The sequence below is a fragment of the Phocoena phocoena genome, chromosome 14 (genome assembly GCF_963924675.1).
Source record: "Phocoena phocoena chromosome 14, mPhoPho1.1, whole genome shotgun sequence".
Classification (NCBI taxonomy): domain Eukaryota; kingdom Metazoa; phylum Chordata; class Mammalia; order Artiodactyla; family Phocoenidae; genus Phocoena; species Phocoena phocoena.
Genome location: NC_089232.1, coordinates 54,217,589 through 54,231,028, shown reverse-complemented (window position 1 = coordinate 54,231,028; position 13,440 = coordinate 54,217,589). Strand labels below are relative to the sequence as shown.

The 13,440-nt window shown below is 37.3% G+C and overlaps 1 non-coding gene across 1 annotated transcript; it reads right to left on the bottom strand.

Annotated features, from left to right (window-relative positions):
- Nucleotides 1-4,897: 4,897 nt before the first annotated feature.
- On the bottom strand, nucleotides 4,898-5,022 carry LOC136134250 (small nucleolar RNA SNORA25). The gene has a single exon (XR_010656534.1). It is a non-coding gene; the product is annotated as a small nucleolar RNA SNORA25 (small nucleolar RNA).
- Between the last annotated feature and the right edge of the window lie 8,418 nt (nucleotides 5,023-13,440).

Sequence of the window (13,440 nt, the reverse complement as noted above, 5' to 3'; positions counted from 1 at the left end):
AGATGGTAAAAAGCAGAGCCAGAATTTGAACCTAGGCAGCCTGTCTCTAGTCTTTCTGGCACAGCACTTAAAGCCGTTGACAATTTCAAGCAAAAAATAAAATTAGTGAATGAATTTCATAGTTGAATTTTGGGATTTCCTTTTTTCCCCCTCATGTCTAACAGGCAGTGATTGAGTCAAGTTTACCTCTTTGATGCCTTTGAAGTGTGGTTATTTTGCTTTGTAACAAAATTAAATCCTTGCTCTGAAAAACGATGTACTCCAAGACATGAGTAAGCACAGTGTAAGCTGAAGATCAGTGCCATAATTCCAATCAATTCGATTCAGCAAAGTATTTGTTGAGTAACTACCGTGTGCTAGGCTTTGTGTTGTGTGCATGGAATACAGTAAAGACTGAGATGACACTGTTCCTTGCATAATAGCCACCGTTACAGAGGGGTTTATGGTATTTTCCTCAAATGTGTTACTGAAGAAAAAGTTAAGGGCCATGGTGGTTTAGATGTCTACTGAGCTACTAAGGAGAACTAAGAAATTAAAATGGAGAATTTAAAAATATTTATTCATTCATTTAAAATGTAATAAACCCATTATATGTTAACAAAATATATTTTATGAAAAATAATTATTTCCAAAACCAAAAAATCCAGTGAGAAAAGTGACATTTGATTTGTTTTTTTATTTGCTTGGCTGATTTCCATAATGTCATGCTTAATAAAAACCAGATTCTCGTATTTGCTTCTCATATTTGCATTCAGTTTGTTGACATATGTTGTTTGGGTTGAAGCCCATGAAAAAAATCTAACCTCACACAGGTAGTTGGGAAAGGAGGAGAATTTTTAACAGTCTTTTCAGATGATTATGGACAGTCTTTGATATTATACCAAAACTTGACAAGTTGTAGTTTCTTAAAGGTTAGCTGGAATCTAAAAGCTGACCTTTTCATATGCTGTTATATTAAAATCAATTTATCTATCTCACACTTTGAATGGACATTTTACCTATGCATGATTTTATAACATCATGCGTTATCATTCAGAAGATATTGAATGATAACTTCTGTGAAGTTAAGCAGATCTTCCAAGTGTTGACACATGTTATACAAACAAACAAAAATCACATTCTTTAATATTACCACTGATCTCATTGGCAAGGTCTTTAAACACTGGGAAGCTGTCAAGTTCGCAGTGTCAGATACAAGGTTCCTAAAGCTTGAAAGCTCAAATTTATCACTGGCTACAAATACCGTCAATTGTTTTCCTTGAAGTGACAGACCTACTTCATTCATTTTTGAGAAAATGTCTACCAAATACCCAAGTTTAAATAGCTATAATTTGTTTACCAGTCATTCTTTTAAGTCAAAATGGTGTTCCATGAAAAAAGCAGTTAGTTCAGCTTGTAACTCAGGGAACAAGTGCTTTTCCTCATAGCCCCCTATTTCAGTATGCCACACAAGGGCTTTATGTGTACTTCCCATTTCATCACAGATATTAAAAAGACACGTACTCAGGGGTCAAGACTGAATAAAATTGAGATGTGTAATTGTTTCATCAGGAACATTCTTAAGTGAAAATGGCATCTGAAATTTATTTTTTTGTTTGTTTACTGCTAGTGTTTGGCAGAGAACAATATAATGGCTATTATTACAGTTTGGTACAAATGCTTTCATTTATGTTAAGGCACCAGGAGTTTTACCCACCATTGCTTTTGTAGCATCAGTGCAAATGTCAACGTAATGAAAAAGGCAAATAATAGTTAATGTTATTAGGAAAATAGTTTTGACCTTGTGGACCTCATGAAACGGTTTTGGTGACCCCAAGGGGTAGGCAGACCACAGTTTGAGAACCACCATCACAGAAAATAACCATATTTCCTCACAAAGAATCTTTGACATCTGAAACAGAATGCTGGAGTAGAACACTGATTATGATATATGCCTTTTTAATAGGGCAACTACTATAAAAATCACATAATGGGAAAACAATATGATTTAGGACTAATTTAGATTTTCTAATATGCTTAAAAACAAACTTCGGGTCAAAAGTTTAAAGACTTTAAAGTTAGCTTAGCTAATTATATTTTTGTTTTCAAGCATTAAAAGATCTGTCAATGAGATAGTTTTCTCTCTCCTGTTACTTATTCTCTAAAAAATAATTACATTAATGGGAAAGTATCTGAAAAGGCATTTCTCCAAAGAAGATACACAAATGGCCAATAAGAATATGAAAAGATACTCAACATCATTAGTTATCAAGGATATACAGATCAAAATCACAATGAGATACCACTTCACACCCACTAAGATGGCTAGAAATAAAAAAGCCAGATACTAACAAGTATTGGTGAAGATGATGAGAAAGTGGAACCCTCATATACTGCTTATGAAAATGTAAAATGGTCCATGTACTTTGGAAAACAGTCTGGGAGTTCCTCAAACAATTAAACATAGAATTTCACCAAGAGAAACAAAAACATGCCTACACAGAAATTTGTATATAAGTTCATAGCAGCATTATTTATAATAGCCAAAAAGTGAAAACAACCCAAATGTCCATCAACAGACAAATGAATAAACAAATGTGATATATCCATACAGTGGAATATTATTTGGCCATAAAAAAGGAATGAAGCACTGATATATTCAACAATATGGATGAATCTTGAAAACATTATGCTACCTGAAAGAAACCAATCACAAAAGACTACGTATTATATGATTCCACTTATATGAAAGTTCAGGATAGGAAATCTATGGAGATGGAAAGTTGATTAGTGGTTACTTGGGGTGTAGGGGTAAGGAGTTTGCAGGGGTAGATGAGTGATAGGGGTTTCTCCTTGAGATGAAAATGTTCTAAAATTGACTGTGGTAATGACTACACATACCTGTGAATATCCTACAAACCATTGAACTATACACTTTAAATGGGTGAATTGTACGGTATGTAAATTATATCTCAATAAAGCTGTTCTCTGCCCCCCCCCCCAAATCAACTACATTATAGAAAAAAATTAACCGTATGAAAAAATTTTAGATAATTTTATAGAGGGGGAGACTAAAGCCCCAGAGAGAGGGATGATTGACCTAAACTCACTCAAAAGCTGGGACTAGAACCCAGGTTTCTGGTTCCTGTAATAGAATGCATTTCATCCCCCAGAACAGTATTACAATACCCCTTTCACTTCTGGGAAGAAAATTCCAATGATCATACCAAATACATTCAAACTGGAGTCAGCCTAAGAGGTAAAAAGAAAGTATCTACTAGAAAAGTACTCTATCTACAATTCTGCTCTGAACAAGGTCACCCTTTGTGGAAAGAAATGGGAAAATGAGCAGAATAAGAGAAGAGAAATAGAATTCACCTTCTTGCTTTAAACACTAGGCCATTTATGGGCAGGCTTGTAAGTAGTCACACTAGTTGCACAGGCTTTTGCCAACTCCTTTAAAAATAGCTATTCATAAAAACAGTAAACACAAAATGTAGCACAAACGTTTTTGTAGGTCCACAGACTAGTAAATATCATACCCCTTCATGGTCAAACATATTGTAGTGGACAGCTTGGTGCTTGTCTCACAAATGATTTGGTTCCAGTGCTAGGCAGAGCTATAGGGATGCCTCTGATATGTGTAACACTTTGAATTTCAACCTGCTTTTACATAGTATCCCTTCTGATGCTTGCAACAGCCCTGTGAAATCAATAGGGTAGGTATTATTAGCACCATTTTGCAGAAAGGAAACTATTTTTAGGTAAGTAGGACAAGGTTTTGTTATCATCCTCATTTTATGAATGAGGAGTCTTATTTTACACAAGCAGTATGATATAAATAGCTGCAAGAGAGAACTTAAACTTGTAGCTGATACATGAAAATTTGGGAACTATTTAAAACTGGAGAACAAGGGAACAGTGTACAGCAGGGATACTCATGGAAATGACAAATTTATTGGTGCTTTATATTTATGACTTCCATAAACTACTTTTAACCAGACCAGACCCTGAACTTGCAAGCCCTGATATGCTGTAGAATGATTGAGAGTGCTGCCTCCTTGCACAGCTTCAGGGGACACCATTCATATGGAGGTGACACCATCCCCATAGCATTAGACATTAGTGGTAGGTGTCCCGTGGAATTAAATCAGATTCCTAAATTAGACATGCTATGTAGATATCACAGACATGAGTCAGGAAAATCTCAAGGTCCATCACAAATTCCACCTCCGCCAAGAAATCTGCCCCAATATTCTGTCCTAGCAGTCCATTATATGCATTGTATATTTTGGTATTTCTTTATATTTAATTTCATTTTATTAATTTTTTAAAGACACATTGTTTTCTTTCTAATCTTACAACTGATACATGTTCATTTCAGACAATTAGGAATACATAAAATCATAAAGTAAATAATAATTAACATCCATAATCTTCATCCCTTAGAGATAACCACCATAGCCTTTTGATGCATTTCCTCCCGTTTCCCCTCCATTTTAACTATAATTTATCTTTTTATATTATTCTTCCATGTTTCATCTTTAAGTATTTGACCCCTGTTAAGTTTTATCTTCTTCAAAATATGGTAACTTTTTGAGGATAAAAACCATATTATTTTCTACTTCTTTATGCTCTATGCTTTCTTATGCATAGTGATAAGTACAGTAGTCAATAATTCAATTGAATTAGTTTATCTTCAATAATTTGAGTCATTTGGTATTATAGGTACAGTAAAGAATGTAAGTAAATCTACAAATATATCAGTTATTCCATGAATAATAGTTCCCTTTGAATTTACTAGGTTACTTACATTTCATGTATATAATTTTTTGTTTGTTTGATTGTTAGTTTTGGTTAAACTTGGGAGACTTTATTTACTTCCCCACATCACCAATCATGGATATGAGTGGCTAAGGCTTCTATCTCCTCAGGAAAACACAGCACAATTGAGTGATCACAACCTTTGGAGAACTTCAGTCTTTGGTTGCAGCATTTAAGAGCTCCTGGTTTTGGTCCCACAAGCCCTTTTTGAAGTGACCTATGTATGTTTTTGGGGTTTTTTATTTTCTGTGTTGGGTGTTCATTGCTGCGCGCGGGCTTTCTCTAGTTGTAGCGAGTGGGGGCTACTCTTCGTTGCATTTCGCGGGCTTCTCACTGTGGTGGCTTCTGGTTGCAGAGCACGGGCTCTAGGCACGCAGGCTTCAGTAGCTGTGGCACGCGGGGTCAGTAGTTGTGGCGCACGGGCTTAGTTGCTCTGCGGCATGTGGGATCTTCCCCGACCAGGGACCCAACCCATATCCCCTGCGTTGGCAGGCGGATTCTTAACCAGTGCGCCACCAGGGAAGTCCCTATGTTGTGTTTTGAGGTTGGGATTATTGCCTTAAATCTTTTTGCTTCTTTTGATGAATCATATGGAAAACAAATTTGAATTCTGTTTATTAATGCTATTAAGTTTCAAGTGCTAACTTCTGGTAGAACAAATACCCAATGATTTGAACTGTTAAAAGATAAATTGAGGCATATTAAAAATTTTAAGAGTTTATTTGCGCAAAAATCAGTTTAAATCAAATCACCAAAGTTAAATCAAATCACCAAACTGGAAAGTGCTCCACCAACAGGAGCTAGGGGAAAGATTTTACAGAGAAGAAGGAAGCAAAGCAAGGAGATTATTTGATGGGCTATAGCTTAAGCATTCACTTTACTTGGGAAAACCTTATTGGCTGTTTATGATCGGTTGTCCTTAGAATTTAATTTCTTAACCTTGAGAAATTTACAGGATTGGGTTTGGTTTGCTTATGTAATGCCACTAACACATTAGAACCATCTCAGTTTAATGACTTCCTTTTTAATTAATTTAACAATTGCTATATCTGGATTGCATTTTCTAAGAAAGAAAATATTATGTAGCTCATAATTCCAAATAGTTAATCTAAAAGTTAGGGCTTTAAGGAAAAGTCTAAAATAATTTATAACAATTAATTATTTAAAAAAAATCAGGGGTTGACTTCAGATGCATATAATAGAAACTTGACTACAGTAGTAGCTTAACCAAATAGGAATTTAATTTTCAAATAGCAGGAAGTCTATAAGCAGATAGTGTTGCCAGCTTTAACAAATAAACATACAGGGCATCTAGTTACATTTGAATTTCACATAAACAATTTTTTAGTATAAGTGTCCCATGGGACAAATGTAACTGGGCCACATGCATTTTATTTGGCATTCATAGATGCAAGCTGTTTAGGGCTGGTGCAGCTGCTCAAGGATGTCAGCAAGTTCCTTCTAGCATCCTACTCTACTATCCTTTCTTTGTGGCTTTTGTCCTCATGGTTGTAAGATTGGATACTGTACCTCCAGGCATCAAATCCATGTTCTAGGCAGGAATATTGGGGGAAAGAAAAATGGAGAATACAGTAGTCCTAAACCAACTGAGTCTGATCCTTTGAAACAGGAAAACAGTAGCTTCTCTGGAAACTCCATCTTGTAGACTTTACTTATATTTTATCCACCAGAACTGGGTTGCCTGGCCACTGCTAGCCGCAAAGATGACCAGGGAAGTGAATATTTTTAATTGGGTACTCTGCCACTCTGAAAAAATTTGATTTTCATTAGGAATGAAGGAGAGAAGTGTAGACATAGGATAGGCAACATGCGATATCTGCAATGAAAGGTAAAAGTAATTTTCAATGACTATTTTGAATTTTATTTTGACCACACAAATATGCATGGTGAATTTGAAAGGTGAAAGGAACTCAAAAAGAATTTCCCATTGTTAGTCTTAACTAGTCTTAGGGTCCTCTACCTTCCTGAGAAATTATCATCCATAGATTTAAGGATAGCCTTAACTCTAGCAAATTAGTGGTGAAAGCTAAAGAGACTGCTGGTAGTTTGACTCAAAAATGGAAATGGGGTCCCTAGAGCCATGCCCCAAAGACTATAGCAAGGAAAGTGTGTCTCTTGCTATAAGATGCATATTGATTATGTTAACTTACTGAAGTCTATTAAAAGAAATTCATCTAAAATAGCAATAGTGAATCCTATCTCCATAGGCCAAAAACTCTTAAACCTGATAGAACAATTGTCCTCTCATCCAACACAATTTTACGATGAGATTTTCTCCCTTATCTAAAGTGATTTTCTTACCAAGAGACAATTAACTAACACTGGACATTAACACCTCTCTCAACCTTTTCAAACAATTAGCATCAAATTATTTCTTTTCTTGTGGAAATTGAAGAGAAAATCATTAACAAATGGTACCAAATTATAAGATTCTTTTTTTCTATTTAGTATTTCTATTTTGCAGTGGTTTTACAAACACTATTGGTTCTTTTTTTTCAGCAGGAGTTTCACAATCATGATGGGACATTTTCTGCCAATAACAAAACCAGGGGCTCATCTAATTTGGGACTCTCAAAAGCAGTATCACGTGGTGACTGTAGCCAGTTTCATTTTTCTGTGCCAGCAGAGAAGTATATGTAAAATAAGAATATAATTTTCACCATGACTAATGCATTTCCAGTAATTATTACTAAGGTAAATTCTCAAAGAAAAACAGACATTTAGTTGTACTGAACTTTTCTCATTTTGTTTTGTTTTTACAACTTGGCTGCCTGTCTGTCTTCATTAAGGTAATACTTATTTGATTTCTAGTTAAAATAAAAGATTTTTGTCCAACCGAATTAACAGAATGATCATCTTGTCAGGGAATAATGAAAATGAATATTTCCTCCATTTTTTGGAGTGGTATAGTTTTTACAAGCTCCACAGAGGAGAGCATTCAGATAAGGTCACACCAAATAGGAGTTTTGCTCATTGGATTAAAAATAGATCAGCTCAATGACTCAGCAGGTAGCTTATTGCAGTTGCCTACTAAGAACATCCTAATTCTTCCTTGTACTACATCACAGTGAAGTACTCATGTGGCTTTATGGGGATTAGCTTATTCAGCTATTAGAAATAAGATCACAGTATATCTAGGACATTCTGTGAGTTACAACAGCGCTGAGAGTATTATGGGTCAAATTCTGGTTAAGTATAAGTAAGCATACATTCAAAGATTTAAGTTCCTTTTAATAAATCTGTAATAATGTGGCTAAATTGAAAGTGAACTGTGGAATCAGGTTACAGAGAGCACTTGATTGTGCTTGGATTTTAGAGCAGTGCCTGTTTCATTGTTCCATGAGGCTTCCTACCTGATTTCCCCTCCCCCTGCCATATGGGAAACCTCAGGGGGGCCTTTAACGTTTTCCTTTTTTCTTACTCGCATTCAGGCAGTGGCCAAGTCACCTCCAGTCCCAGAATATTCCGGGATGGTCTAACAAATGGAGTTGGTATTTCTCCTGAAAGGAGACAGGAATAGAAGGCCTACCTCCCTCAAAAATATCTCCCTCCAAAAAAAAAAAAAAAAAAAAATCTCCCTCCAAATTATTGGCTATCCATAGGGAAACACTTTAAGCTAGTATCTTCCATTAACATATATTAATATATCCAGCAACTGCTTGATAATCATCCTTGTACAGCCTCCAGATATTAGGTGCCAGAGTAACGTAGATGAATAAAACCAGATCTTGACCCTCTAAGGGCTCCTTTTAACTCCTGATTTATTAGACCCCTGAGTAAATAGATAGGTAAGTTACAATGTGAGGAAAAAGAAAAGTAGGAAGGTGGGAGAGTCAGATCTTGCAGGGCCCTGTACTGAAGAGTCAGCCAAGGTAGCAGGCCAGGGAGAAGGAATGGCGTGAAGGCTTGTAGGGGCTTTGAAGGGAGAGAAAATTCAATGTAGAGGCTCTGAGAAGTGCAAAAACAAGTTTCATTCTCATTAATTCATTTTTTTATTGGAGTATAATTGCTTTACCATGGTGTGTTGGTTTCTGGTGTGCAACAAAGTGAATCAGCTAAACATATACATACATCCCCTCCCTCTTGGGCCTCCCTCTCCCCCCCTCCCATCCCACCCATCTAGGTCATCAGTAAGGCTCACCTTGGAAACACTGCCTAGTGCAGCCCATTCCTCTCCTAGGTCAGGCCCTCAGCAAAACAGAGGTAGCTTCAGTTTGGTTGGCAGGCAGTGTGTTTTCCGTTTGGGTGGCTGTTTTTCCTCCAGGATCACCAGATTTACCTCCCCCTCCCCACACTCCCATGTGGAGACCTGTTCTAAAGCTACTGACTGAGAGTAAAAAGTTAAGGAAGACTTCATTGATAAAGGCTTGAAGTGAGATCCCTGCCAGTAATGTTTGCTTTTTTACACAGGAGTCTGGGAAGCTCTTAAGACTGTTCAAACCAGACCACTAAACTCCAATCTAATGCCATCCTATAAGGTTAACTTAAAAGGTATTAACATTAATTCAGCAAGGAGGCCATTAGACTGAGGTGGCTCTGATGTACTGGCCGCCTACGGAAGCAAACCAAAATCTAAGCGTGCAAATGCTGAAAAGTTAGGACAACCAATCACAAACTGCCATCTAGGCTTTAGCTATAGCCAATCAGTAATTTCCTTACTTTGCTTCCACCTTTTCTCTATAAAAGGCTCACCCTCACCGCCGCCCACCGCCCCCCACCAGCTCCTGTGGGGGGAACGCTTCTAACAACTTCTGGTTTGGGGCTGCCCAATTGGAATAGACTTTTGCTCAAATAAGCTCTTAAAATGTTCAATATGCCTCAGTTTATTTTTTAACAAAGATTAATCTTACTCAGTATCTCAAGTCTCTGTCCTCGACCTCATAGTTTTACTTATTTTCATTGTGTTAGTTACCCTTGTAAATGGCTTTCCATTCATTTGTTCAGAGTGAATGCTATTTTTGTTGTCAAATATGAATCCCAATGAGAGCAGTAAAAAATATTTATACTTCCTTTGAGAGCAGACCTGACTGTAATAATAGATAGATAGAGAGAGAGAGAGAGAGAGATGAATAGATAGGTGGATTGATAATTTTCCAAGCATTATTTCAAGGTTCATCGATCTTGCTTGGGAGCCAGTAATAAGGCAGACTTGAACATATCCTCTACTCACACATTTCTTGGAACATGATTGTTCATAACCTCCAAGAGGGCAGAGACTCATCTATTGTCTTTGGTCCCCAGCACATGGCTCCTGCCTAACACTGGTCTGGGGATCAGTGGATTGAACTGCAACAGCTTCACAGTTGCTCCCAGGTGCTTGAAGCTGAAAGCTGTCAATCATTTCACAAGATTTACTGAATCTTCTTCTTGGCAGAGGAATTGTGAGTTTATATAAAGAGAATATATAATATTTAACTGTGAGTTTATATATCGGTCTAAGAAAATGACTTCAAAAAATTTACAAGGCAATATAAAATTGAATATAAATAAATGGAGTGAAAATATAGTGTATAGAGTTAATCTCTGAGCATACTGACTGACCTTAAGTGCTGGAATAAGTATAAGGGCAAATACAAATTTTCTCCCCTCTGAAAATAAGCAGAGAGATTTTCCCCTTCTCCATTTACTTTCTGAATTTCTTTCTCTGTCCTTGTCAAACTCAGGAATGTTTCCTCAAGGACCTGGGAGCCATCTCTTTGAAGTGTAATCATCAAGGAAAATAATTCCAATCTCCTGGAAGATGAGTTTTTTGGGAAAAGATGGGTCTAATTTGTCACTTGACTGTAAATTGTAAAAGCTACCTAAGTATTGAATGATTTGTGTCCACTTAGCTGTATAAAAGAGGGAGATTCCCTTCTGTCTTTGTAATCCCTTCAGCAGGTTACCTGTGTGGCATATCACGTTCTGGTTTAATCTTATTAAAAAAAAAAATTTCCCTTTTTTTTTTCTACCCTTGTGGAGAGCTTTTGAATTGAAGAAAGATTTGTTTTGATTATATTTCCCCAACACAAACATGGGCTGAGCTTTCTGGCAGCTGAGATATTGATGTTTGGTAGATTTCAATCATGACATTAATTCTGTTTTCTTTAAGTAATGGAGAATCAGTGTAGCGTGGTGGTCAAGGATGTGAACTCTGGAGTTAAAACACTTGCCTTCAAATCCTGGCTCAGTGACTCACCAGCGGTGTGGCCTTGTACCAGTCAATTGGAAATCACATCGAACTTCCCTGAAGTCTAAATTTCCTCATCAACTTTTTTTTTTTTTTTTTAAATAAATTTATTTATTTTATTATTTATTTATTTATTTAGGCTGTGTTGGGTCTTTTGTTGCTGTGCACGGGCTTTCTCTAGTTGCGGTGAGCGGGGGCTACTCTTCGTTGCAGTGCACGGGCTTCTCATTGCGATGGCTTCTCTCGTTGCAGAGCACGGGCTCTAGGCACATGGGCTTCAGTAGCTGTGGCACACGGGCTCTAGAGCACAGGCTCAGTAGTTGTTGCGTACTGGCTTAGCTGCTCCGCAGCATGTGGGATCTTCCCAGACCAGGGCTTGAACCCGTGTCTCCTGGATTGGCAGGCGGATTCTTAACCACTGCGCCACCAGGGAAGCCCCCTCATCAACTTTTTAAAGCCTCAGTTTCCTCATCTCTAAAGTTGTGAATGACACATCAGCCCTGCCTGAACCTCATGGAGAGCATCCCCCCACAACAAAGAGAGGCTCTGTGGCTGGCAGAAGTAGAAGGGAAGGCTAGGCAGGCCACAGCAACAGCTGTGAATCTGCCTCTCCGTGCTAACTCTGTGAGGGATGGGGCTGTGTCTCACTTTATAGCTTCAGTGCCCAATGTAATACCTAAGACTTAATAGTTGTTCTATAAATGTTATTTTAATGAATAAACAATGAATGAGTAACTCCCATAAGCAAAGTTTTCGAGGTCACAAAGCTGAAACAAGGACTACAGAGAGTAACAGTGGGAAATACAATTAAAATGTAGGTTAAGACCATATAGTAGGGAGGCTTAAATGCTAAGCTGAGGTATTCATGCACTATTCTGTAGGCAGTAGGGAACCGCTAAAAGTTTCTGGGCAGGGAAATAATACGACCAGAGCTAAAGCTTAAGAAGAGTAAACCAGTAGCAACATCTAGAATGAACGGGTGGCAGGACTCCTAGTAGATGGGAAGATGTTTCTAATAGATGTTTCAAACAGAAGGCAATCATTCAGGTTAGAGCAGTGGTTCTCAATTGGGAGTGATTTTGCCTGTCAGGGGACATTTGGAAACGTCTGGAGACATATTTGATACTCATAGCTGAGGGGGTGCTATTGGCATCTAGTGGTTGGAGGCCAGGGATGCTGCTTGACATCCTACAATGCACAGCAAAGAGTTATCCTGTCCAAAATGTCAGTAGTATCCCACTTGAGAAACTCTGGGTTAGAGATGATTAGAACGCATAACAAGAAGAGAACAGATGCGGCAGACATGAGTGGCACTGTGGAAGGGGAATACATAGACTTTTGAAAATGCCTGTGTCTATAGAGCAGAGGAGAAGGCAGAATTAGAAGCAAACAGACAACAACGAAAGAAAACATTCCAGGGTTTAAAGCAGGTATCTGGGAAGATGATGTCAGGAACAGGAATAGAGAAGTCAGGAGGAGGGCCAGATTTTAAGGGGGAATGATGAATTTGTTTTGAGTTTGAGATCTAACTGGATACCTTAGCATAATTCCAGAGGCAGCTAAAAATGTACTTGTGGAGCCTAGAAAGAGGCTAAGACCAAAGATATAGATTTTAGGAGACATTTGCAGTGAGTTACTGGTTAAAGGAAGGTAAGCAGGTAAGAGTACTGAAAAGGGGCAAAGAGGAGATGTGGTCTGAGAACAGAATTTTGAAAGACTGGGAGAAAACACAAAGGTCATATTACTATAAGACAGTGATGTTTATAAAATCATCTTATTTTTCAGAATATTGCTCTGCTTTAGCAATTAATTTCCTCCCACAAATCCAACATATTAATTAGACTACCTGGAAGTGGGTCATTCCTAACTGTTCCTATACTCTTCTTAAATCCATATCAAAGAACCTCTTGTTCTCTTGTTTTTAAATAATAGTTTTATTAAATTCCTCAAATCCTCTTATAAATCCCAAACATATTCTCAAGCTTGGCTCAGTGGAACAGCATTTTTAAAGCATTCTTTTCCTTTTATTCTGTGACTATCTTTAGCATTTAAGAATTATTTAGAAATTATTTTCAAGACTGGCCTTCCGCAAAATTGAGAAGTATGTTATTTGATTTCAGACCATAACAAGCCTCTGGCTTATTTGCTGTCCATAGAGGAAAAAAGTGTGAGCATGAGTTTATATCCCAGCTTTGCCATGAGTGAGCTATGTGATCTTTGGTAATATTCTTTCTCTCTCTCATTTAGAAAATTTAATTATATCTACAAAAAGGTACATGAGTTTTGTCAGAGACTAACATAAACATTTAATGTGGTAGTTGCCCACAGACCCATCCCAGTATAATATTACCCAAATCTTTACTGTAAATTCCTAGGCACAATTCAGGGGCATTACAGATTTTTAAAAACTTTCCAAAGTTTTTATTTTGAAAAATAGCAAACCTACA